We start from the raw sequence: 25,992 nt of genomic DNA, 5'->3' as shown, positions 1-25,992 counted from the left end.
AACATTAAGAAACGCACGACGCTTTCTCGGTTTTGCCCGAGGGGTGGATGCTATTTGAAACCCAGTCGATTCCTGGAGGATTAGGATCTGCAGATAAAATAGTGACTCAACTAGAGTGCAGAAAACGCCTTCTCAAGAGAGTCATTTAATGTTGACACAAAGGAACAATCATAATTCGGGGGTCAATAAGACGCACCTATAACAAAGTTTACTTGCAAAATTTTTAACTTAACCCAAAATGTCGCGATGTCGGTTTCAATAAAATCTACAGAGGCAAGTAAGTGGTTCCTAACAGCAATCATCAGAACGACGCCACCCTTGTTGACGAATGTATCCTTGCGAAAGACAGAAAAGCAAGTATCGAAGAGTTTGTTATCTTATATATCCGGGGACAGCCACGTTTTTGTGCTGAGGATGACTATGCTATTGCACATGTTGGCATTATCAAGCACAGTATCTGGTTATTCTATACGCTCCGAAAATTCGTAAACAGAAAAGAAAGTTTGGGTGTGACGTCCACAGGGGCAGCAAGGGTCATTTCTTTACTTGATAACCGTCAAGCGGTGTACTTTGTTTAGTTTTAGTTCAAAAACTCGACGTTAGTCAAAGTCGTACCATAAATATTTTTGTAACTAGACAGGTCATTGATCTTAAACCTTTTTTTCTAGATTTTGTAGCCTTAACGCTTAGCCGAATTCCCAAAGTTTAGACCAAGGTAACCCGAGCTAACCTTGTTCGTGGTGAAAAGCGCTTCTCGGTCTGAATTTTCTCGAGTCCGTGGTTTTTAAGCTTAGGGGCGTTCTTTAGGATAGCAACATTATATTGATAGCCAGGGGCGCGTTCCCGGTAGCAGACGCCTCAGAGCCATGTATGTGCGGACTCCTTTAGTCGCCATTTGTTTTGTGAAAAATATACGAAAATTACTTATAAACTTTGGATTACATAACGACAAGTTCTGAGACACTGGTGTCTGCTCCCAACTTGAGAACGAGCATTCGGACACCTCTATATTATTTTTACAATAAGGAAACCCCGGTTCACTTTTCTTCCTAACACACGATATGTTTAGAATAAGGGCCGTGCTCGGAGGGTGCTTTAGTTTTGAGAGTAAAAAAACAACACGTGACTCGATAAAACGAAGGCAAACGCGGAAGACAACGCAGCATACGATGCGTGTAAAAGGGCACCCAAAGAGCATACAACAGCCGATGACAGCAGCGGAGGAGCAGCTGAGATGCGCCGCCATCTCTCGGGAGGAGTGCAAAGCAGGGCGTGACTAAAGCGGGCGCTGTGGCACTCGCAGGTGAAGTGGTCGTAAGAAAAATATATTTGGTCGTGGTCGTCATTTCCGTGATGTGACACGAGCCTCTACCTAAATGCTCGACGAGCAGTTAATCATCACGAGCCCAAATCGAGTGCTCACGCAATGCTCGGGTTCAATCTATGAGCGGCATTCAATATTGTCACTGGGGGACTATGCCGAAACGCGACCCCCACGCGGCGAGATCACGTTCTGCGAAGGAGTCTGAAAGAAAACGCTTGCTATTATCCTTGAAATTACACCGCAACAAAAAGGTTTCTTGGTCAGTGGCGTTGGCGGCGAGTATACCTTGGTCCCACTAGTGCCAGTAGGCTCATGTATTGTGAAAAACATCCAAATTGAGTATCGCTGCACCGCCCCTTTTTATATGTACCACGCAGTAGTGATACACTACCGCACACCGGTGGGGTCTTCAACCAAATGGAAATAGACAGTATTGTGGATTAAACCTAGGATTGGTAAAGGCGAGCGAGCTGAACATGAATACTCTAAATCGAAATAATAAAACACGGAGGACAAGCACAGGACAACCACATAACAAGAACGGGGTTGTCCTGTGCTTGTCCTCCGTGTTTGATTCTTCCGATTTTAAGAACCCAAGATATTTGCTATGTTTTTTTTTTAAATATTTATTTGTTTATTCGGGAGAGCCGCGGTGCTGCAGAAAGGCAAGTAGCCCATGCCACGAAGGCCCGCGGTAACGCGTCTAATGGTGATGAAATGGTGTTGTAAGGTGCTGACTACGTTTAAATGAACTTTGCGGGCGAGGGTGATGATGACTATGACTACGATGGTGATTATGATGATGGGATGGTGAAGAGGAGGTGAAGAGCGTTAGTGCTGGCGGCGGTCTTCGGGGGGCGCCATGGGCTGCTGCCTTTTAGCAGGCTGGCCTCGAGCGTCTAGCGAGAGCTCCTTGCGTGCACAGCTTACAGACGAGCCGGCGGAACTTCCGTCGACGCAGGGGTCCAGCACCGCCGTGAGGGGGCTGCAGGGATTGGCGCCGGTGTTAGACGGGCGGCAGTCTACGCGAAAGCGGGCCTTGAAGTCTCCCAGCTTGGGGTCGCGCTTGTAACCGTGGAGCTTGAGCACTCTGTCGATCAAAGACATGCTGTGTGCCAGTAGACAGGCTAGCTCACTGCATCATCCAGGATCCCCGGTTGATGCAGCGCGGCGCATAAAGGTTTATGAATTAAGTCTGAGTACGATATTATTTTTAACTTTTTATGTGCATTCTTTGGAAGCCTAATTACAAATAAAATCGCCACCACCTCTGAATATATTTTGCGCACGTTTTTTTTTTCTTAATCCTTGGAACGGAACTTGATTTCGTTAACAAGTTAACGGATTCATGCTGTCCTTTAGCACGGATTCTTCAGAGTGTTGTGATCAACATTATGATTATATTTGGCAGGCGTGCAGATGCCGACACAGCATACCTATTCAAGAAAAGAAAACCAGTGTAAGTTTGAGTTCCTAATATCAGTTTTTAGAGCCCAGCTCTTAGGCGCCCGTTTCCGGCTTGAGCGGCATCGCCGTCGACGTTGGCGTAACTGTGAGGTCACGTGACCCCCCTCAGGTTACGGACCCCCTGAGGTCATCTGACCCCCTGAAGTCACGTGCCCCCTCAGATTACGTGATTCCCTGAGGTCACGTGACCCCCCTCAGGTTATGTGACCCCCAAGGTCACGTGACCCCTCACGTTACGTGACCCCCCTGATGCCACGTGACCGCCTTGAGGTCATGTGTCTCCCTCAGGTTACGTGACCCCCTGAAGGCACGTGTCCCTCCTGATGCCACGTGACCGCCCTGATACCACGTGACCCCCTGAGGTCAAGTGACTTCCTGAGGTCACGTGACCTCAGGGAGTCACCTTCCCCTCGGTACCCTTCCATCCTCCTCCTCAAGAGCTGCACTCTAATCCGGCCTTACAAAAAGTTCTAAACGGGTTTCATTTTTTACCAAATATGTTTACCATGTGATAAGTGAAAAATACTAAGAGTGGGCATACGATATATCAATGTTGTTACATTTGGTTTTTGATTCAGTGCTTGCGCACTGAATCAACTATATAGGAATGTTTTATTTAGAACTTTCAGCTACTCTTAAACAGGCCGTGAAAATTACACTAATACGGTCTGGATAAGTGAAATGAATTCCTATAAGCTGGTAATTACCTTTTTTTTAAAAAAAAAATATATCATTCCATAGAAACACGCCGAGTGCCCTCAATATCACAAATTTAGTAAATGTTTCCAACATTTTAAAAGCCCGAAAAGGGCGGTGGTCTGATAAAGTTACCCCCCGTTCAAGCGAAAGGCTGGTGGTGCGAAAACGCGAGCGATGACAACAACGCGCGGTTATCGTACGCATTTTCCCACCGCTAGCGCCGAACCTGTTGCACGAGTGATAACTTCAGCTCACCACAACGCTTCTCATGCGCGTCAAATATTTTTTTATCGATTTACTGAGTTACTAGTTTGAGATAACGCCCAGCGAGTTTTTCCTTTGAAACGCATGCTTATTTCTACTATTTAAAAATTAAGTTAACACATTTTGGTTCATTATCCGACTTATCGTGAAGACTATCCTCCCATCTTATGTCGTCTTGGCCATGTAAACTCACGAGCACGAAACGTATTCGTGTAACTTTTACGGATTTTTTAAACAATCTGTAAATAAAAGAACAGCCTGCACATATTTTGTAGCCCAAACTTCACATTTATGTTGCCCGGTTTTACGGATAATAAAAACACTACATATGATATACTTAACCTCCCAATATACAAATATGTGGGGAAAAAATGGTTTGTATTCAAACCAAATGTGTAAAACCACTACAAAAAATTTGGTCTCATACTGTGGTGTGAAGACTCTCAACCTGTCGGTGATTTCGTTTTACAGTAGCAAGTTTTCGAAAGCTTTGAGAAACACAATAAAACGTTTTGACATTGCGTAATAATAATATATATTTTTGCTATCACAATGTCGGCTTCAGCAAAACAGCCACAGTGACCGCGTAACAGTAGCGCTGCTCTTAAAGAGTAGGTGCGACGATTTTCGTACACAGGCCAATTAACGGCGAAAATTAGTCTGTGTCATCTATAGAACGACAGACAGGATATCATTTTTTTTCTTATTTGCTCTGCTTTTTAATTTAAGCAACTAAAGAAAATCTATTGTAGGAGTGCAGCTCTCAACTTTGGCATTGTCACTTGAATGGCATCACTGGGAGCACCATCTGGTTTCCCCTTAGGTTCTGTCTCCACGGCCCCCAGCACTGCCTCCGCAATTATCGACTTTCGTATTATTAGCATAGGTAAAGGACGCGGTGAGCGATCCGGACAAAAGGCAGTTTCCTACGGAGCTGACGGAGGGCGCATCGGCGCAGGGGCAATAGTTTTGTTGACTTTCATATACTCCTTACTACATGACACCGCGGTTCCTGCTACTGCCACGCGTAACTGCAGATCGGCAAATAAGGCGTGTTTTTTTCATTCAGCGAAATCGCAGTATTTCGGGGGAATGCGGCGCGTTTTTTCTCACTTGTTCCCAGATTAACATTATAAGAAACAGAAACTGCAAATTCTTTCAACGTTAACATTGCTACACTGCCCCTTTAAGCTTGCTGCTTTTAAATAGGTCGGATACTCTAGAAATAGGCTAATTTAAACACCATGTTTCCCCAATATTTTGGTACTGCTTACCTGACATTCTCCACAAGGAAAGCCATCCGGCAAGTGCACAGGAGTTTTGACAATAGTGTCACTACCAAGTGATCTTACACATGTAAAGGAGCACCTAGAGATAGATACGCTAGACAACTGGAATAAGAATGAGTTACAAAATATCAATACAAACACTCGATTACAGACTCAACATAACCGCGCTCCCCAAAACTAGCATTAATTGAATTTACGATTTGAGTGCTGCAGGATTCTATTTAATGAGAGAAAAATTTCATTTACTACAAATCTTAACGCACTAGCTTTGAGTGATTTCATTTCAAATTGTGTAGGAAAAGAGGTTATGTCTTAAAAACATCTAAGAAATATGTACACTCTCAAGAAAAAAGAGTGTCAAAAGGTGCATTCTTACACCCTTTGTCCCATATAATATACCCCCAAACTTCAATTCGACATACAGCGCCCTACAGTCGAACAGACGGCCCGAAATTTTACGAGAGGCTTGGTAGCCGTGTGGTACAACTTAATAAAATAGCTAATGTACGTTTTACTGAACGCGAAAAAAATAATCCGGGTTTTCTTGGCCCTACTGTAAAAACTCGGTGTTTTCTTTATGTGGTCCTTTATACGTACTTTAGCTATTTAAAATGTTGTACCACACGGCTATCAAGCCCCTCGTAAAAGTTCGGGCCCTCTGTTCGACTGTAGGGCACTGTACGTCGAATTGAAATTGTGGGGTGTATTATATGGGACAAAGGGTGTAAGAATACACCTTTTGACACCCTTTTTTCTTGAGAGTGTATAGACGCTTTAAACACCTGCCAATTGAGCCGCCATTGCCGACCTTCTCTTGTCTCACGGAGATGCATGGCCACTGAAGCCGGCGTTGACGAGCCTCCCCAAAGGCTTATACTGGGGAAAAGGACAAGTGAGAACTTAAAGTGGCAATAACCGTTCGGCTCACTTTAATATTGCTGTCTCAACAATAAAGTTAAGCGAACAGAATGAAAGGAAAAAAAAAACTGAAGGTCGGTTATGGCGGCGCCCATGCACGGCAGCCTGAAAGTGTCTATATGTTGGGAATATTCTTCACTAAGACGAAACAGAAAACAGTCTTTCCGTAATTTTTTTCTATTGTTCAAGTTTTTGACTTCTAAACGACTAAACGAGATTTTGGAAATTGGGTGATTTCCACGGGTAACGTAATTGGATACTTCTGCAGGCTCAAGTACCTTCCGCTTAAGAAAAAAGCTTTTTAAACGGTTTTCAAACTATATTTAAAAAGGTAAAATGAAAACGAAAAACTAGATTAATTTAGACTTTTTTTGTTGATAATTTATCTGGTTTCGATGATGATAACTTTTGTCATATTCAATCTTATTTTATATTATACATCAATGAAAGCATGAGCGCAACCTATTCAGTAAGTACAAACTTAATTCTAGACAAAAATGTTATTTTATTAACAACAACAAAAAACTAATTGAAATGCAGAGGGAACTAAAATATCCACCACAATTAAAAAAAGTTATTCTAATAGTTTTTGCTTTTTCGGTTAGTAAAAAGAACCCTTGTAATGGTCTTCAAAACATCGAATACAAATCAATTTTAGTATATTTTTTGGACTTATAAAAAACGTGCATTCACAAAGGGTAAATAATTGAAGTTCTAGTATACGATGGTAAACCATCTGTTTCTGACAGTTTTTTTTTAAATTATTTTTTGACACTTACTCCTACGTTGGATCTGTTAAATTTACCTAATAATTACGCATGTTATATATAGGGTGGCTCAAGTCACCAGGCTCGATCTAAAATGGACCGTAAAAATCGACGGGTGCACGTAGCAATCTAAACTTTTTGTCAAAGGTGTATTTCACAGGTCGGTTTTTTCTTGTAAAACTACAAAGCGTAGTTCTCTTTCTGTAAAAAATAAGGCCAAGAAACTTGCCTGGGTCAACGGCGGGCAGCAACGCAGACGACAGGGGTCCAGTAGTGGGGTGTGTTTGGCGTTCGTATTGATAGATGGCGCTATCCTCCTAATCGCGACGGCTCGCGACCACCGTGGTTTATTAAAATGAATATAATCTTTTTTTGAAATATACCTTCGGTTAAAAAATGAATGCGAATAATAAAAGCAAAACTTAAAGTAAAAAACGCGTCTGCATAACGGCGGCGCTTTTGCTGCCAACGGATTTCGTCTGCGTGTCGTCTGCTATCTTTGGCTGGTCGGCTGCACCTTCAGACGCTGCTCCCGACGCCATCTACCAATACGAACGGCAAACACAGCTCGCAACTGGACTTTGTCGTCTGGGTCACCGCCCGCCGTAGACCCTGGCAAGTTTCGTGGCCCTATTTTTTACTAAAAGAGAACTACGCTCTGTAATTTTACAAGAAAAAACCGACCTGTGAAATACACCTTTGACGAAAAGTTTAAACGGCTACGTGCAGGCGTCGATTTTTACGGTCCATTTTAGATCGAGCCTGGTGACTTGAGGGACCCTATATATTATACGAAGATTTTACTACACACGTGTTTCTGGATTTTTTTGTCCAAAGTAGAAAAATACATTTCCCTTAATTTAATGAAGAAAATGAACAGTTTCTAAACATTACCCTTTAAAAGTTTTATCTGGGACACTGTTCCACTAGGGAAGCAAAAAAAAAAAAAAAAAGGCTTACTGATGCGCCGAAAGTCATAATTTGAAATTTCTTTCTTTCCAACTGCCCCTTTCCCAGGCACAAGCCGAATGAGAAGCTGCGGAAGTTTAACCATGTCTATCTTTTCTTTTTTCTTTTAAAATAAGAAGAGTACGCATAGAATGTGGGAAAGTATACGCTCCGTGCGGGAACTATAGGGGGCGCTTTGAAGAACGCGCGTAGCGCCGCTAGCGGAGGAGCTGGTGTTCAGCAGCATGCGGCGCCTTTTCGCATGCGAAGCTGTGGCGGTGGAAGCGCGCACGGACGGAACTTTTGCTCTTTGAGCCGATACGTTGAGGGGGACGTTGCATGAGTGCTGGGGCAGACTTAAGAAGGGCATTTAGCTGTTCTCCGCTTCTTATATACTGAGTTTGAGCCGTTATTAGGGGTAATTTCTCTAGTTGCGGTCGAAAAAGGGGTTCGAGCAATTTTCCAAAAAGCAAGACGGACGCCACCATAATTGTTCTCAATGGGAAATTAGTTTTGCCCGTCGCTGTAAACGCAGGACTGCTGGGACAATGATATTTGGAGGCAAGTGAGATGTTCACTAAGTTTGTGCACTAAGAGGGCCAAGTTTTATTAAGACAGCAGCTGTGAAAGTTATGGTTCGAACGAATAAAGGAATAAAGCTGTCAGGAATACCCAATATTAGACCCAAAATGTTGCGTTATAACCGGGCTGTGCGGAGTGCAGATTTGGACACACAGGTTCTTGGACATGACCGTAACTTGGCACAGCAGTTATAATACCAAAAATAGGTGGCATAGGCAAACCAGGTGGAAATTTGGTTTGGGCGGCGTAACTGAATGGGAAACGGTTTTGACCGTGAAAGGGCTGTCAAGAGAATACCACTCGTCGTGGAAGATGGAGAGTTTACAGGAAGGAAGGGACTAGTGGCACTGTACTTCCAGTTCAAACAACCTTACGAATTTGGCTTCCAAGCCGAGAAAACCAAGCTGCCGGCCAACATACGGTTTGGCCGTCCAAGGCTTTTGCGGTCAGCTGTTTTGAAGTAATCTGGTTGTGCGAGGTGCTGATTTTCGGCCCTCAAGTACTTGGACAACCGTAGCTTGAAAAAAAAAAAAAACAGTTATTATATCTAAAATAGGTGGCATAGTTTAGTCAGGTGGAAATATTTTTGCGCGGCGTAACTAAATGGAAACCGGTTTTGACCGTCAAAGGCTGTCAAGAGAATACCACTCATCCTGACCGGGAGGTGCACACTTTACAGGGAGGAAGGGACCAGTGGGACGGTACTTCCAGTTTGAATAATTTTTAGATAGGTGGCTCTAAAGCTGAGAAAAAAAATTGCTGTCTACAAGACTCGGGGTGTCAGCGTTTCCACATTTAAAAGGAGGCTGACCAAAAAAGAGATCACTCCACATAAACTTCCATACTCAAACATCGATTTCCAGTGATTCCAAGTTTCATTGCAGTTTTCCTTAGATTTATATTTGTCACTTTTTGTACCGTCCGAATCTTTCTTCATGAAGAACAGTCTGCGTGCCATACTGGTCCGGAAATATCATCGACACGTAGGGTGCGGCCGAAACTTCATTGGAGGGCATTCCTTCAACGAAATTCGCACTGCATACCCGCGAGTGTTGGATGGCATTTCAGTTCAAGCTGAGATATGTGGGCGTTACTGGTACGAAAACAAACGCAGAGCGCAAAGCGGCAGTGTAGAATATGTCAGCCGTGCCGACACACTGGCAGACATGGTCGGGAGACCAAATTTCTCGCGTCGTACGGCACGGGTCCATCTTTGTCGCTGTCCCACAAAACATAGGCGTGGTTTTGATGTACGCGGCGTGGTTTCGTTTCGCTGGGGCTCTCACTGCCTACCTTCGGTAACGGCCGCGCGGTGGCGCGCCGGTCACGTCACACGGAGTGTATAGCGTTTCCCAAACTTTACGACGTCATGAGATGCTACCGTTTTGGTCATTCATAACTCTATTCTTAGACCTGCAGGTCCAATTATGTGGCTTCGTTTTGAGTCCCGATTAAAACCTAGCATAGGGGAAAATTCCAGCTGCTGGAGTGACCAATTTAGCTTTGTGTAGCCGGCAATAAATGAATATTTGGGTAACCGACCGGCGGCGTTAAGATTGAAGAGTATTGTACATACAAAACATAAGATATCTAATAAGGCTAGTTGACAAGAACGTTTGTTGTGACCACAAAGCGACGTTAACATAAGCCAAAGGGTCACAATTAAGGCTCAGCAAATCGTGTAACATAAAATTGAGGACCCATCATTATTATAAGTTTTTCTCCACAAGTCGCGTACCGAATGTCAATGACAGGACTTAGAGCCTTCTGCTATTTTTATTGTGTCGGAACAGTGGGTTCGATGTGCTGCATCACTTTTAGGAAGAGTAATTTCAGGCTTCAAAGGCGAATATCTGACAGTACGTTTAGCTAAGTCATATCGATATGTGGTAATGCAAGAAGACTTTGAGTGGTATTCACATGTCGTGACACGCATGTGGCACTCCTCGTAAGAGTTTACGGCATGTATGGCACACTACTTCGAGGCCAAGCAGAAGGAATGCGAATGCTGTAAATTTATTCGGGCAGAGTGTGACCGCTCTGACGGCAGATTCCCGGGCCTCGTCGCTTGTTGTACGGATTGTGTCGATCGTTCCGCTAGTCGCACTCTTCCATCATGATTTTGGATGACCGTCACCGAAACATTACGTGCACCATATTTTCAGTCACCAAGAGTTACTCCAATGCACTTATGAAGTCTGTTTCTCTGGACCACCGCCAGCGTATTATTTCCGGATTCTGGTTGGTCACATTCGAATTAGTGAAGACGCCCTGGAACACCCCCAGCCCGCTATCGGCCAATGGCGCCTCCTTATTTGTGTCCTTTACTTCCCAACGAATGGCCAAACTCTCTACCTAAACGGCTCTGGAGCAAACGGGTTTTATCAGCTGCCACCAGTCTAACACCAACAGGTTCCATCTGGAGTAGTTCTTTGAAAAGCTTACTTCTGTTTTATTGGTATTTGAACTCGATACCGTTAAGGACCTCGTGTCCCAGAAAAGCCGGCACCGACATGGGCGTCGGTGGCAGTGACGGGAAAATCCTGATTGGTCGATAGGGTCGTGACGTCACAGCTCCATGACCTTGCGCAAAAAATACAAACAACCCACAACACTCACGTGAAACCTGACGTGGAACTAAAGTCATTAAACATGACATGTAATGCGAAATAAAGGTCGTTGCACGTCTCAAGTGATTTCATGTTAAAAAGCAATCCGCTCGCCCTAAAAATAAATTTGAAGACTTTTAGGCGGAATTTGAACCCACGACTCTTCGGTTGCGAGTGAGATGCACTACTGACTGGGCCACGCAAGGCGCGCTCATAAGGCAAATGAGAATGCAATGCGAACGGGCCCTCATAACACTATCTCGTTCCATTCTTAAAGAGCAACTCCGCTTCATAGTTTCGAGTATGAGATTATGACTGTTTTTAGCGCAATCAGCGTCCCTAAATTAGAAGGTGTACTTTTCTTCTCAGTATTGTGCGTAGTTTTGAAGATATCGACGCCTCGAAGTTTTGTTTGAGGCGCTGTCGACGAAACAGAAACATAGCCGCTCGAGGCCCCGGCAACACTGGAAATCAGCCGCTAAGCGGACTTGACGTTACGGTCGTTCTCGTTCAACGAGTACGCGGTCCAAGCGGCACCTGAATCTGCGGCGCTAGCTGCTTAAAATAAAAGGTAAGCTGCTTTCGTCTTAATTATGTATGCGTGGTAGATATCCAGCATATGTAGCACGAGTTAGTGCGTATACCGAAAAGTTAGCGACTGGCAAGCGATTGAACTCGTTCGGTTCCGGTGTAAGATACCGATCTTACTGCCCCTCTGCTTCGACTACGGTAGTGGTTATGGCGTACGCCAAAATCAATACCGTAGTCGTTTATTTCTCCAAAACGGCGGAAGTAACTTTCTGCGGCAAAATACCCTGATTGTTTGTTGGTGTTTGTATGAGCGGTGCAACGCGCACGACAGGCGTTGATTAAATTTGTAGCTGGCGGCTGTCGCCATGCGGGCGCTTGTCCGTACTCGTCTCTAAGTCTAAATTTTCATGGGGGCTCAGCGGATAGAGCGGCATTACTCTGTACGCCGCGCTGCCAGCGACGTATACAGTACTCGGGGGGCCCTCGCCGTGCGTGCGCTTGTCCGTTCTCGTACCTAGGCTTTTCGCTTTCGCGCTGGGGGTCAGTCCCACACATGAAGCTTTGGGGCTCTTCGGCGCGGCCCGCGGCGCGTGAAAACGCATGTGCTGGTCTGTATACGCTTGTTTATTCGTTTTTTTCCTCAGGCGCGCAAAAAGTGACTTTGTAAGTTACGACGCTGTAATTTACCACATACGTTCGTCTAGGTGGTGGATCTAATTTGTGAAAATATCAAAGAAAAGGCTTGCCGCACTCAAACGTCACAAAAGAAACACACACAAAAAAATTGTGATTGGAGCTAGTGTGTGGTTGTAGACTACATGCCCACAATTCCCCATTCAAAGGAGCGTGAATGCTGCATGTTCAACACTGCATTTGCCAATGGCTGCTTTATTGATGCGGATACTTTCATCATGTTTATCTTTTGTGTAAGACTTAGTAATGCGAAGTTTATTGCTATGTTGACGGCATGTTTTAGCTTACGTCTTCACTGTGGGCAGCCCACAAATGTTTTTTTTTACCTCCTTCTTTCCTCCAAATGGGATGAATAAAGCGCTTGATTTTGAATCTCCGCATCAAGGTCGTGTGCCGATTTCCAAACTGAGCTGGCCTCATTTTTTTTTCAGCAGACACGTCGTTTAGCAAAGACATCGAAGACGACGATAGCTGGAGCCTTAACCCATATGAACATGGCCCACTGCCACGTGCTGACGAACTTCGCAGGAAGACTGCTTCTGTCTGACACCACGATGTGCGCGAGCGCGCACCGAGTTGCTCGCTGAAACGAGCCTTGGGGGCTATGTTGCACGTTTTGAACTCCCAGGAGACTAGGAAGAAGGAAGTGACGTCAACGACACAGAAAATGCAGACTGGATGTTGATTTTGTTTTCTTCTGTCAACATCCAATCTGCGTTTGCTCTAGTCGTTGACGTCACTTGCTTCTTCCAAGTCTCCTGGGAGTGCAAAAAGCGCAACATAGCGCCCTTAGAGTCCTCACAAGCAAATATACAAAAGGCTATACCGCACCTTTACGGGCTACAGATAAAAGCAACGGCTAAACACGCCAAGCTCCAGCCGAAGTAGCGGCGGGAGCGTCTCAAAGAAGCGCACTTTACGCCGCTCGACCGCGCAACGGGCAAGCCCATCCGGAACGGAAAAAAAAAAGAAAGCGATCGTGACGTCACGGCCGAAGGTTCTTTTAGCGATCGGTGACCCGCTGGCGGCCGGCTAAGGAGCGGCCGGCTAAGGAGCGGCTCCCTGCAGCGGGTAGCATTTTTGTTATCGGCATTAGTTGAGAATGCGGTGTTCCCTTGGACGTAATATTTTGGCTGGGGTCGTATGTTGTGTCACTAAATCGATAGCAGTAATTTGTTTCCTTTTGAATTTTGGCCGGAGTTGCCTTTTAATGCGCACTTTACGCGTCCTCCCAGGCTTTCAAGATAGGCACAATTCCTGGATGTGACATTATACTAAGGCGCATTTGGAGCGTCGTTCCCCACCGTAAGTCAGGTTTGATAAACCCGTAAAAAACGTGTCATTAAAATGTGCTTTTAACTAAACTGTTTTGGCGGATAGGGAGAAGAAAAGAAACGACCAATTTCACTAGTGTGAGCGTTTCTTGATCGCAGCGAAAGAAAATATCATACGAGGTAATGGGATAGAAAAATATAAACGCGGGTCTGCGAAAGCGTACCTATATCTGGACAAAACAATGAAAAAAAGCTAAAATAAGGCCCAAATGGCAATATTTTTGTGTATGTTTTGATATAATGATATTTAGGGGTTGTCCTTTAGGCGTAAAATATCTACGCAAAAATAAATAGGCTACCTCCCAATATCACATCATAACCCCTAGCGATGGTTATCCCTATGACTAGTTGCTACTGCCAACGTCCGTAGAGGCCTGCCAGCTCCTGGTTAGCTAAATTGGTAGAGCGCTCGGCTAACATTGGAGATGTCCCGGGATTCATCCTTGATCAGGCGGAATTTTTCAGCGGCCAAAAGTCGCTTAGAGCTCGAGTTGCGCTCCATTTACGGAGGTAGCATACATCTTTGTACAAATAATGTCCACTGTAATTTAAACTGCTTAGAACTTGAAAAAAAGAGGCAATCATTCCAGCTCTCAATGGCAAGTGAAGCATTGAAAATTTTTCAATTCCGCATTGAGAAGCCATCGCTCGTTTTTGAGCGAGGTGTAAACTAAAAGTATACACAACGGCTTGGACAGGTAACTGCCCAGAACTACAAAAGGGGCCGGAGCCCATGCCTCGGAAGCTTTTTGCGACATCTACCGTGTCAATAATTTACCTGCGCGCTCCTGTGAACCGAGTAAAAAGAGGATCCCTCTGCTCGGTTTTCTACCCGTGGTCGGTAATCACGGCAGATCAAGACTCCGCTGAACTACAGTATTGTTATTCGCCATTTGATATTATCGCAATGGCATACAAGAATCTATGTCCTCGCTAATACAAAAAAGTGTGGATATGAAGACCACTATGGACAGCGAGTTCACCCTTTCTAGGAAATAAGTATGTTAAACAAATAGTGTCTTGTTATCTCGCAGCTTTCTCATTTTATAATTGATACAATTTGAAGAATTGAAACGTAAACAAACTGGAATAGTGTCGCATTGTGATTCGGAAGAAAAAATCCCGGTCACGATGTAGGTTCACACCATACATAAATCATCTCTCGTGGAATGTGAACCGAATACGTAAAGCAGCTGCCTGCTTGGGTTGTGTGCGGATCTGTGACCTGCAACATCATGGCGCCCCGCTACTTTCGGCAAAAGCCGTAGGAGGTAAAAGAGTCTAGAGTAAGTAAATGGGTACATTAGGACCCTAAGTATTGCCTTCCTTTTTGGTTCGCTGCCGCCTCCTCATTGACGAAGATTTCGAATGAGCAAAAGTTCACTTTCTGCTTGCGGGGAAGCCATCGTGCAGGGCGCGGGATTTGGGGCGGGCATATTTTTCGCTCTGCGTTGGCGAAATGTAGATCTTACACAGAAGACGAACGTGACGGAAGATTCTCCAATCTTTAAACATTGAGATGCCACTCACGCATACTTTTTTATTTAAAATTTCGATTTATTGTACACCAGAAATATGTAACTGCGTTTCTGCCTTTATAACGCAAGTGTTTATTTAAAGCAATGTGTTCAAGCGGACACCACAACTGCGGGCAACGCAGCGCGGTCGGGCCTTCTAGAAACCTGGGAGACACACGACGGCGCCTGCGCGACGCCACCAGTGGCTGCTCGGTGAATTGTGCTTTATGTCGTCATGCCAGACGCGTCTTTTGCAAAAGCGGCCTTCGCCTCTCTCCAGTGGCATAGTCAGGGGGGGGGGGGGGGGCTTATGGGGCTTGACCCCCCCCCCCCCCGCCCCCCCCCTTCGAAGTCCTGCCGACCCTATAATAAGCATATGCATTTGGCTACCCCCTCCGAATTTCCCCCCCTCCACACCCCATGTCACAGACATCCTAACCACCCTCAGCCCGTTCCCCGCTCGCCCGGAAAAATATTCCTGGCTACGCCTCTGCGTAGCCACGAACACTGCTTCTGGCCGCAGGTACTTCAAGCTCAAAAATGACCGTTGCGATAGTCTGCTTCGAAAGAAAATCACGTACAGTTCCTCTAACAAGCCCAGGATTAACAGTATAAAGGATTGCCCACACTGAAGACGCTTTTTGCCGTCCACGACTAGAAATGTATCCGTGTCTCATAGTCGCGTACACAAAGTGGTTTAGCAGCAAAGCGGATACGGGGAAGTGGGAGGGCGGGTGGGCATAGATCCCACTTTTGTGGGGAAAGATAAAGTTGGTAATCAGTGCGGAAAGCCCTTAAGCTTTTATTCTCGGCCGCAGACTGCGTTTACATGTATAACATAGCAGCGCATCAAATCATACTTGATTCGATGAGCTTGGCTGGCACATCGAAGCGTCCCATGTAAACGCCTCGATGTGCTAGTCAAGCTCATCGAATCAAGTATGATTCCCTCCGTTTGATGCTGGCGGCTTATGATTTTCAAGCCGAATCGAGATATTGACGTAAACTCTAGCGGACGGTCTGACGAAAAGGTTGGATGTCCTTCGGACTTCGCTTCCTCTCGCCTTCATTTTGTGTTACCGTCCAGTCCGCGGTGTCCGTCGTCGTTGCCGACGGACTCCCCTAATCTCCATACACCATTCGCCTCGACCTCCTGCCGGCTCGCGTAATGGAAACGACCGAAAGGTTGCGTTAACATCTTGTATAAAGAACTTAGTCAAGGTACATCCAACCTGGTTCCTGGCGCGTGCCCGACGGATAGGCGCCCCAAACGCCCCCTGCGTAGCACGTTTTTAGAGCGCAGCTCTTAGAAGCCCGTTTCGTGGTTGAGCAGCGTTGGCGCCACGACGTCGGCGTTGCGTTCGGAGTAACCGCCATGCTATATTTAGCGGGGAAATTTTTCCGCTGAAGTTAGTGGGGAAATTTCCCCTCTAAATTGAGAGGAAAAATTTGCCTGCCAAATTTAGCGGAAATATTTCCCGCGAAATGTATCGCCAAATTTGCCCGCTAACATTAGGGAATTGTAGTAGACCGTTTCCGCAGCCCGCTAAGCACCCGGATAGCGCTCCGTAATCCGCCACAAGACCTTGAACTATGCAGAGAAGGCTGGCAGCGCGCATGCGCAGCTACACCGTTTTCTTCGGGGATAACGTAGCGGAGGAAAAGAACGATCTACTGCAACTCCCTACTAACACAACGCATAACCCAAAAAATTTAGCGGGGAAACTAAATTGGTTTTCAGGTCACGTGATCTCAATTCCCCTCTAAATTTAGAGGGGAGAACTTAACTCGCTAAATTTAGCGGCTAAATTTCCTCGCTAAATTGAATGGGAGAAAAAGCAAGAAAAGAAGAGAAGGAGAGGAGGATAAGGAGATTGGTTGGATTGGGGTTTTATGGCGCAAGGGCTGCTGAGGCCAAAGAGCGCCAAAAAAGGAAACTATTGCATTAAGGGTAAGCGTGAAGAAAGGACTCTAGTGGCCAGGGTTAAAAATAAAGGAATAAGACATAAAACCAGATTAAATCACAAACAACAATGGGCATGAGTGAGAAACTTTAAAATTCACAATTGATGTAGAAGACCAATATCATCTAAAAACTTAAAAACCTGCTTGTAAGCAACGAATGGTTCATCACCCAACAAAAACATTGGGTGTAAGGGAGTGTGATTTCTGTACAACTGTGCAAAGTGAGATTGGCGTCCCCGTTCGTAGAAAGGGCACTCAATTAAAAAATGGAGAACACTTAGAGGTTTATCGCATTGTTCACACAAAGGGGCATCCTCCCCACGGAGCAGGTAGCCATGAGTCAGATGCGTGTGGCCAATGCGTAAACGACACAGTATTTAAACTTGAGGAAGAAAACGAGAAAGGACGGACAAACACAAACTTCCAACTGGCAACAACATTTAATAACACCAAGAGTTTGCTTACATACAGAGTTTGGTTATATCAGCCAAACGGGGCCGATACATCGGCCCCGTTTGGCCGATGTATCGGGCACCACATCGGCCAAGCGGGGCGCTGCTTAAACGACCACCTGAGAGAGCGCGCGAATGAGGTTAAAAAAGCGGTCTCCAACGGTTCAGAGGTCATTCACCACCCAATCGCCAAACACGCATCGGAAACTTCCTGCTCGGCCGTCCTTCCCTCTACTACAAGAATCGGGGGTCACACCTCGAGGTATAGTCGGGAGATTCTGGAAGCCTTCGCCATGTGTCGATCTAAGGACAACATCGCCTTCCCTTCCATTGCCCTTTCGGGGAAAGAGATAAGATTTCTAAGTTCGGAGCTATCTCCCCCGACTTTCCCGACAGCGACGACGCACCCTTGACGGCATAGTGCTCCTCCTTTCCACCCCCTTTTTCACCCCCCCCCCCCCTTTTCCTGTATATAAGCAAACTCTTGGTGTTATTAAATGTTGTTGCCAGTTGGAAGTTTGTGTTTGTCCGTCCTTTCTCGTTTTCTTCCTCTAGTTTAACTATCCATACCAACCCGCTCGTTCTGTCCCGACACAGTATTACTTCATAAAACCGTTTTCGGTGTCGGGCGCTTGCCCATTCACGCAGGTTTGGCTTAATGAGATACAGCTTGTTGTAGATCTCTTCATTCCACTCGGCTTGCCATTGGGCTTGTATGCGTGACCTTACAGAAGAGCGGTAGTCCACGTAAGGGATCCCTTTTATGTCTACCTCCCTGATGACGCATGTGCGAGCAGCACGGTCGGCCGCCTCATTGCCTGGGATACCAACATGGCGGGAATCCAGCAAAAGACAATGGTGAAACGCTTTCTAGCTGCCACAATAACTTTCTTCTGAACTTAAACAAAGGAATTCCTTGTAGCCAGCAGTGAAGAGATGGCTCGCAAGGCACTAAGAGAGCCCGTGAAAACTACTGCCAGCGGTATCCTGTGGCGGGCTATGTGTTCCGTAGCCAGCAGGAGGCCATACAGCTCCGCTGTCAAAATGGTAGCGGCAGAGTTTATCCGCCTTGCAACTTCCGCTGAAGAGCCAATGACAGAGCAGCCAACAAAGGTCTCAGATTTTGTTCCATCTGTATAGAACTTTGTATGATCTTCATACGATTGAGCCAGTTCATAAAATTCTTGCAGGAGCACAGCACTTAGAGTGTTTTTCTTGTTATACTGTGCAAGAGGCAGGTTGCAGTGTATGTCAAGGTGCTCCCAAGGTGCTATGGTGCCAGGAAATTCTACTACCTGGGACGCCACATCAAATTCGACAAACTCGGCCAAGGTCTTCAGTCGCATACTGAACGGAGGGATCACGCTAGGTTTTGCAAGAAACAGTCGTTCCGAGCGTTTTTCTTGAACAACTTCTCGAGTAGGGTGCTGGAGCACAGATCGGATGCGAAGAGAGTGCATTATGCCCAACGCGAATCTACATCTCTCGAGGCAGCACTCGTTAGCCTCTGCATATAGGCTGGGCACAGGGGATGTACGAAACGCACCTGTAGCTAACCGAAGCTCAAGATGATGAAAGGGATCCGACATCTTGAGAACAGACTGTCTGGCAGACCCATAAACAAAGCAGCCGTAGTCTAGTCGGGAGCGTACCAAAGAGCGATAGATCTGCAGGAGGCACAATCGATCTGAGCCCCAAGACCGGTGCGAGAGAACTTTAAAGATATTGAGAGATTTGTGAGCTCTCAATTTCAGGCTTTTTACATGAGCAATAAAATTCAGTTTGCTATCAAACGTAAGATCCAAAATTTTGTGGTGAGGTTGGACACTAAGATTACAATTGTAGATTGTTAGGGATGGTTCAAGAAGGATTCCATGTTTGCGGCTGAAGCAAACACATGCAGGCTTCTCAGGAGAGAACTTAAACCCACTACTGTCAGCCCACGTAGTAAGCTTGTTGATGCCTAGCTGAACCCTGCGTTCACAGACTGAGAGGTTACAGGAGGAAACTGAAATTTGTAAATCATCGACGTAAAGAGAGTACTGTACCGACGGAGGAATTACTGAAGCAATGGAGTTCATTTTAACTATAAACAAGGTGACACTTAGCACTCCCCCCTGTGGCACTCCATTTTCCTACAGAAATTCACGGGAGAGAGTGTTTATAATAATAATAATAATAATAATAAATTGTTTATTTTCCATCACATACAATGACGGATGGAGACCGAGGAAAAAAGCTGCATCAAGCAGCTTGACTAGCCCTCGGCCCCAACACAATTTGGCACACAGCGGCGATGTTCCCAGCTGGACTCGAAAGGCACGTGCGTCTGTCTAAATAGCTCTGAATTGCACGAAGCATGCGACCACGTAGTCCGAGGTCAAACAGGTCCCTCAAAATGCCAAAGCGCCAAGCCGTGTCGTACGCTTTCTCGAGATCGAAGAACATGGAGAGGCAGTGCTGCCCGTGCGCAAAGGCCTCACGCACAACAGTTTCGAGATGGACCAAATGGTCGACTGTAGACCTTGATGAACGATAGCCGCACTGAAATTTGTCGAGTACCTTGCCATGCTCCAAATAGTACATTAGTCTACGATTAATCATTCGCTCCAGTGTCTTACAGAGACAGCTGGTAAGGGCAGTGGGCCTATAACTGGAAACACAAGAAGTATCTTTACCAGCCTTCAAACAGGGTTGGGCAATATCGCGTTACCAATGTATCGCGATAGTATTTCAGAAATACATTTCGTATCTGTATTTCTGTATCGCAATACATTTTTTTAGCACTATTTGTATAACTGTATCGAAATACATTTAGAAGGTTTCTTCTGTATCGCGATACCATCAGGATGAATGTATTTCGTTACATTTTTTCAAGAATACACCCCCCCCCCCCCCCCCCCCCAAAGAACAAATATAGTATGAACGCCTTTTTTTCAATTTCTTTTCCTTCTGAGGGCTCCACGGTTGGATATTGTAGCCAATATTCATCTAGGTTGGATATGATAGCCAGCCAATATTCATCTAGGTTGAATATTGTAGCCAATAATCATGAAGTTGCGTACAAAATTTTGTCTAGTGAACAGCGCTCAGCGTTTTTTAATCAGTCAGTGAAGTGCGTGACGAGATTAGTGGTAGTTCCTTTAGACTTGAACAACGCTGCTTTGGGGATGTACGCAGGGTCAGACTTGTACACGTCACTGGAAAATATTAAGGAATTACATTTAAAATTACTCAAGGCTAAATTGTAATTAATTACAATTACCCTACAATAAAAGTAAGTGACCGTTACACCAAAACGTAATCCGTTACTTTCAAAATTATTGTCCTCAACTAAGAAACAAAGGGAAGAGGGGTATTCACGTTCTTATTGTTGCCACCTCTTCCATTTATTGCCCTTGAGCATTTTAGTGCTTTATGCTCTGCACTGAGCTTCAGCGAAGCAATGGAAATACTATTTACCTCGAAGATAGAGCAAAGCTTCATCGTTGCAACCGTTGCCTGATAATAGAAGAGAGTTTTAATAAATCGTCCCGATGACTCCAATAACGACATCCGATACTCCTCCACCGCCTTTGCGCATGCGTCATGTCGTTATCGAGTACCGTTATCGGAGGTACCGGAATGATCTGCTAAAACTCTCGATTTTCGAAATCGCGAAGCTGTTGAAGTCGTCATTCAACTAGCCAAAACTGAAATAAGAATTGATTTGTGTTAATCTTACTGTACTGGCATATATTGCCAGACAAAAGCAAAACATAGTTGGTACCCAGTACGGTGATAATTAAACAATAAATAAGGTTTGGCTAGATATTCTTCTTCCTTTGGCTCTGAACAGGTCGAGCCTCGTTTGAGGAGTTCGTGAAGAAGAAAACGTTTCCAGTATATAAATATAAGTAATAGAAAAAAAAAAAAAACAACTCCAGGACGTTCATAACAACAAACAATAAGAACGTCGGTTAAAACAAGGCAATGTAAAGGCACGTTTGCCGTGTGTGCCCTTTCCTTAATGCCTTTCAGAAACGCACGGAGCACGGACCGATTGCAGTTTACTCCGGTGTTCTCCCGATAGACGTCCTCTGATACCACGGGCAGTCAAGGGCAGAGAACTAAGCCACACTATGGCCCCAACGAGGAGTTGCAGTAGGGTGCCTACATGTTTCCGCTCCGGCGGAAACATGTAGGCCCCCTAAGTTGCACTCCCTCCTCAATTACAGAATCTCAAGTCTACGTCAGCCATCATTATGTTTTATTTGTAAAAATCTCTGCTTGAAATAAGATGCGCCCTGCTCGGGTACAAACATCAACAAAAAAAAAAAAAAAAAGAAAAAGGAAGACAATTAGTATTTTCGAAGTGATCGAAAAAGCTGACTCACAAAAGGGTGACTGAAAAGCAGATAACTTGCGAAATTCACAAATAAAATGTGCCAACCCTAGAAGTTGGACAACAAAACAGTAAGTAGCTTTTAAAACAGGGTCAATTAAGGGGAAAGAAGCTGAAAAAAAATGCATCCTGGTTTCTAAGAGAAGTTTGCAGCAACAAACAAGGATGCTTGGGGCAATATCGCCTTCAAGTATTATCACATCTCTTTTAGTGTATTTTAGGGTAGACGGAGCGTTGTCTCGTGTTGTGACATTATGAAAATGGTCGTAGTCACTATAACCGAAAAGGACATTGTTAATACTTGTCTGTGCACTTACCGCCTCGAGCTTCTCGAAGAAGCACACAAACACTTTGTGTCCTCCTCTCCCCGTTTTCGATTGCAAAGAAAAAACAAAGGATCTAAAAAAAGCGGATATAGCTTGCCCCTACTTCTTTCTTTCTTCCTTTTTTTTTGTAGAAATACCTATTTGGGTCATTTGACATTGTTGTTCAGGTCTAAAAAAATAGATTCAGGGGCTTTGTGTTGTAAAGAAAGGCTTTCGGAAACTGAAGAGTGTCAAGCTTCCGTTTTCGCTGGTCAATGCGCCAAAATGAAAACAACCCTTTTTATCGAACCGGGGGGGGGGGGAGGAGAGGTCGTGCAAAATATCCTGAAGGAAAATTCCATCAATGTAACCCTGTTTGGCAGTCGATGTTTTCTAGTGGACCGCTGACTGTGCCTGACTCTACGTCAAGCATGTCTGATTGGCCAACAAGTTACTCTGACCGACAGTCAAACTCCAGTCAGACTCCACTTGTCGTCTTCCTGATGGTTTCCTGGTGGCAGTCGGACGCTGCGAAATGCCATCAGGATGTCTTGGTGGCGATTTTGATTGTACATCCATTGTCTCTGACTGTACGTCAAAAAGCTTTGTCGTGCAGACAGACGTACGGTCAAAGGACGTAAAGTTCGTTCGGATACCACTATTTCGTCAAATCTTTCAATACGAAAAATAATCTATGCACAAGAAAACGATTTCGGGACGTGAGCCCATAAAACCGCTGATGTTAGAGATATGACACGCAGCCGACCGACAACATTGATCAGAAGCCCGCCGAAACGCCGCCGAACACGCCACTTCGCTTCGCCCATAGAATAGAGGCTTCGCCGCTTCGCCGAGCTTTCATGAACGATCGCTCTCGACTCGTTTTGTTTGCCCGCTTGCTCCAACCTGTCGATCCTGCCAGGGCTCTACAATGTCGTATGTTTTAGTAGAATTTCCACTCGACAAGACTTAGCCTGTTGTGAGTTCCGACGATGTAAGGGACTTTAGCGGTGTAGTTGAAGACGACTAGGTGTACCAGGTCTACTGGGCCGGAGACGCGCGAACAAAAGGATCGTTCTACGACGCGAAAGTACTCTACATGGCAGGTGAGTAGAACTGAAGTACGGCGAGTGACGTACGAGTGCTCTGCATAACATGCTGAAGGCTTAACTGCATTTGCAGCCGAAGCATCTCGTATAAAAGAAATGGTCAAATCGTGTTTCCAAAGCGATAGCACGGCATAGGGGTTAAGGTGTCCGATTTGTACGCACGTGGTCGCGGGTTCGATCCATGGTGGTCCTGCTTTTTTTTCTTTTTTGTTTCTCGAACATTTTGTTTTATCGAGGCATTTGGCGATATTTATGAGTGCGTATAGCTTTACTCTTATATAAATGCTGCCCTTGTTGATGAAATTCCCTTGGCAGTGGCTGTCTGACGTCATCTGATAGACCGTCAGATGACGTCTGATGGTCCATCACGTTCCACCTAGGCTGCTGACTGGCAGTCAGTGTTCCAAATTACGTATCTTGATGGAATTTTCAATAGGGATGTAACGTATTACGTACAACTCTGCGCAGGGTAAAGGAAGAACTAGACCGAGGCGGGGTAGTGTTGCTACAAACTGGCAAGTCTAAAAAGTTTGGGTCCTCCCAGAGAAGTTTGAAGAGCGGGTTAGTTTAGCTGTTGATTCCTTGTTTCGGCGTTTTGAAGTCTCCCTTAAAAAGATGCTTCAACGAAATTTGAAATGTTCCCGTCGTGTTCAAAAAATAGGTTGATTATGATCCACAATATCCATAAATGACAATCGCACGTTTGTATTTTGAGCCTGGTGGCTGTATTTTTTGTTATAAACGGCCCACTCTGGCAAGCGCTCGGAGAAGGCCCAGCGGAGACCACGTGACATCCAACGCAATCGTGAGGTAGGTCGTCTCAGGACGAGGAAAGCTACGGCGAGGCTGACGTCGAGAGGATGGCCTAGTCGTTCCCGTCACCGAAGCGGCTGCTTTTGTACGACTTTTGAGTGACGGGATAATCTTCTGTAATCTTGTAGGGGGACAATAGCGACTTTTGCGACACACAAAAGGCATTCTCGTAAGAGGGGAGTTCCTCCTGCCCCTCTTCTCTCGTCGTGGCCGGAGGCGAGACAACCTCCGTCACCAGCTGTCAAGGCTCCTAGACGGGCAATACAAGGGAGGCGTTAGCGACATCCACCAGGTGCTCTTTGCGAATCGTTTAATTCGTTTTAAAATTTCTTTTCGTGACTTTTTTAACAAGATATTGGTATGTTCGATGCGATACTGCTCCTTTGAACACATATAGACCAAAAAATGAGCGCCGAAATTTCGTTGTAGTGTCCCTTTAAGTAGCGATTACGAGGCTGTTGAAAGCGGGTCGGGACATTTCGTCGAAAACCGTTTCATTGCACGGCGTTTCATCGAAGCCGTTTCATCGAACGCCGTTTCATCGTACGCCGTTTCATCGAACGCCGTTTCATCGAAGCCGTTTCATCGAACGCTTTTCCAGAAGAAGGCATTCAGGACGGGTGGTTGGAGTTTTTGGGTATACGGTTCTTGATTGAAAATGGCCTTTGTTGGTAATTTGGGAAGGTTGGATCGAAACCTCTGTTGTCTGGGTTGAGGTGTCACTCAAAAAATGTAAAGAGTGGTGTGGTCAAATCTGTTTAAATGAATGCTTTAAAATTTTCTTGTACACACCGGTTAGGTTTTGGCCTGGAGAAACAACTTCAAAGGATTAATTTGGCGAACTATAATAAGGAGTTTATGTCGGGTGTGATCTTTTGGCTACTGAATGGTGCTACGGTGCGGGAAGTTGTGAGAGTAGACAAGAGCAAGTTTGTCTGCTTGCCCTATTTTCACGATATTTTGCATAATCTGAAGGCAGTCAGTGGCTTCTGATCTTGGGGCTGTGTACGAAGGCCCTGTGAGTTGTGGTGCTAGTTATGTGGGTCAGCCTGCGAGGTGTATTAATGATCGACTATGTGAGCATAAGAGAGCGGCTAAAGACACGAATGAGTTTCCTAAGTTAGCTAAACATTTTTCCCGGTGTTATTGATTGTAGCATTACAAAAGTCCCTCATAGGGAGCAAGACTGCTATAACCATCTGGTAAAAGAGTCCTTGAGAATAGTTAGTGAGAATGGGTGCTTTAGCAATGTGTTCGGTGCTTTGGGTAATCCGCTTCGAACGTTTCTAATTTTTTTTACCTGTTTAGTAGTGTTCTTAACGTCCTGGTTGGTTATGGGTCTTCGTCCGGTTCTAGAAGCGTACCTGGTTATCTCTTGCACCCTCCTTCCGATGGTGCTTTGTTAGAAGTATTCACGGTGATATCATGTGTCCTCGTTCTGGGGTTCTTTGTTTTTAAACCTTTTGTGTCTGCATCGCATGGTCTTTGTCTGGTTTTGGAAGCGTTCTTGGTTATCTCTTGCACCCTCCTTCCGATGGATCTTTGTTAGAGGTATGCCTGGCGATATCATGTCTCCTCGTTCTGAGGTTCTTTGTTGTCAAACCTTTTGTGTCTGCGTCGCATAGTCGTAGACCTATTGAAGGACGTGACACTTAAATAAAATTTTAGCTGTGTTTGTAGTTTTGTGTCTGTCTTACGTCCCTTCTTTTCCCAGGCTCCAGCGTCTACCATGTCAGTATTGAACCAGCTCGTCTGCACCCTTGCTTTAGTTATATCTGATCATTGTTGAAAGGGGAGCCCTCATAGGAAAGAACCGCAGCGACGTTTTGATGGGATTTAGAGTGACATGAAATTTATTTAGAGGTCGAAGTATCTTCGCATCAGTCGTGAGACAGACAGGATGTCAGGGAAGGGACCGCGGTCAATCCTTGATGGAAAGTTTTTTGAGCCCCATTGAAGGCTCCTCTTTTTCCGAAACCACTACCTTCAAGGCAAAGTGCCAAACCTGCCTGAAAGTAATTT

General features: G+C 45.2%; 1 pseudogene; it reads left to right on the top strand.

Annotated features, from left to right (window-relative positions):
• The first annotated feature begins 246 nt into the window (after positions 1-246).
• LOC121833557 lies at positions 247-25,120 on the top strand (annotated as a pseudogene).
• Positions 25,121-25,992: the final 872 nt, after the last annotated feature.

Source organism: Ixodes scapularis, unplaced genomic scaffold (assembly GCF_016920785.2).
Source record: "Ixodes scapularis isolate PalLabHiFi unplaced genomic scaffold, ASM1692078v2 PGA_scaffold8__174_contigs__length_109621045, whole genome shotgun sequence".
NCBI lineage: Eukaryota > Metazoa > Arthropoda > Arachnida > Ixodida > Ixodidae > Ixodes > Ixodes scapularis.
This window is presented reverse-complemented; position numbering and strand designations above follow the sequence as displayed.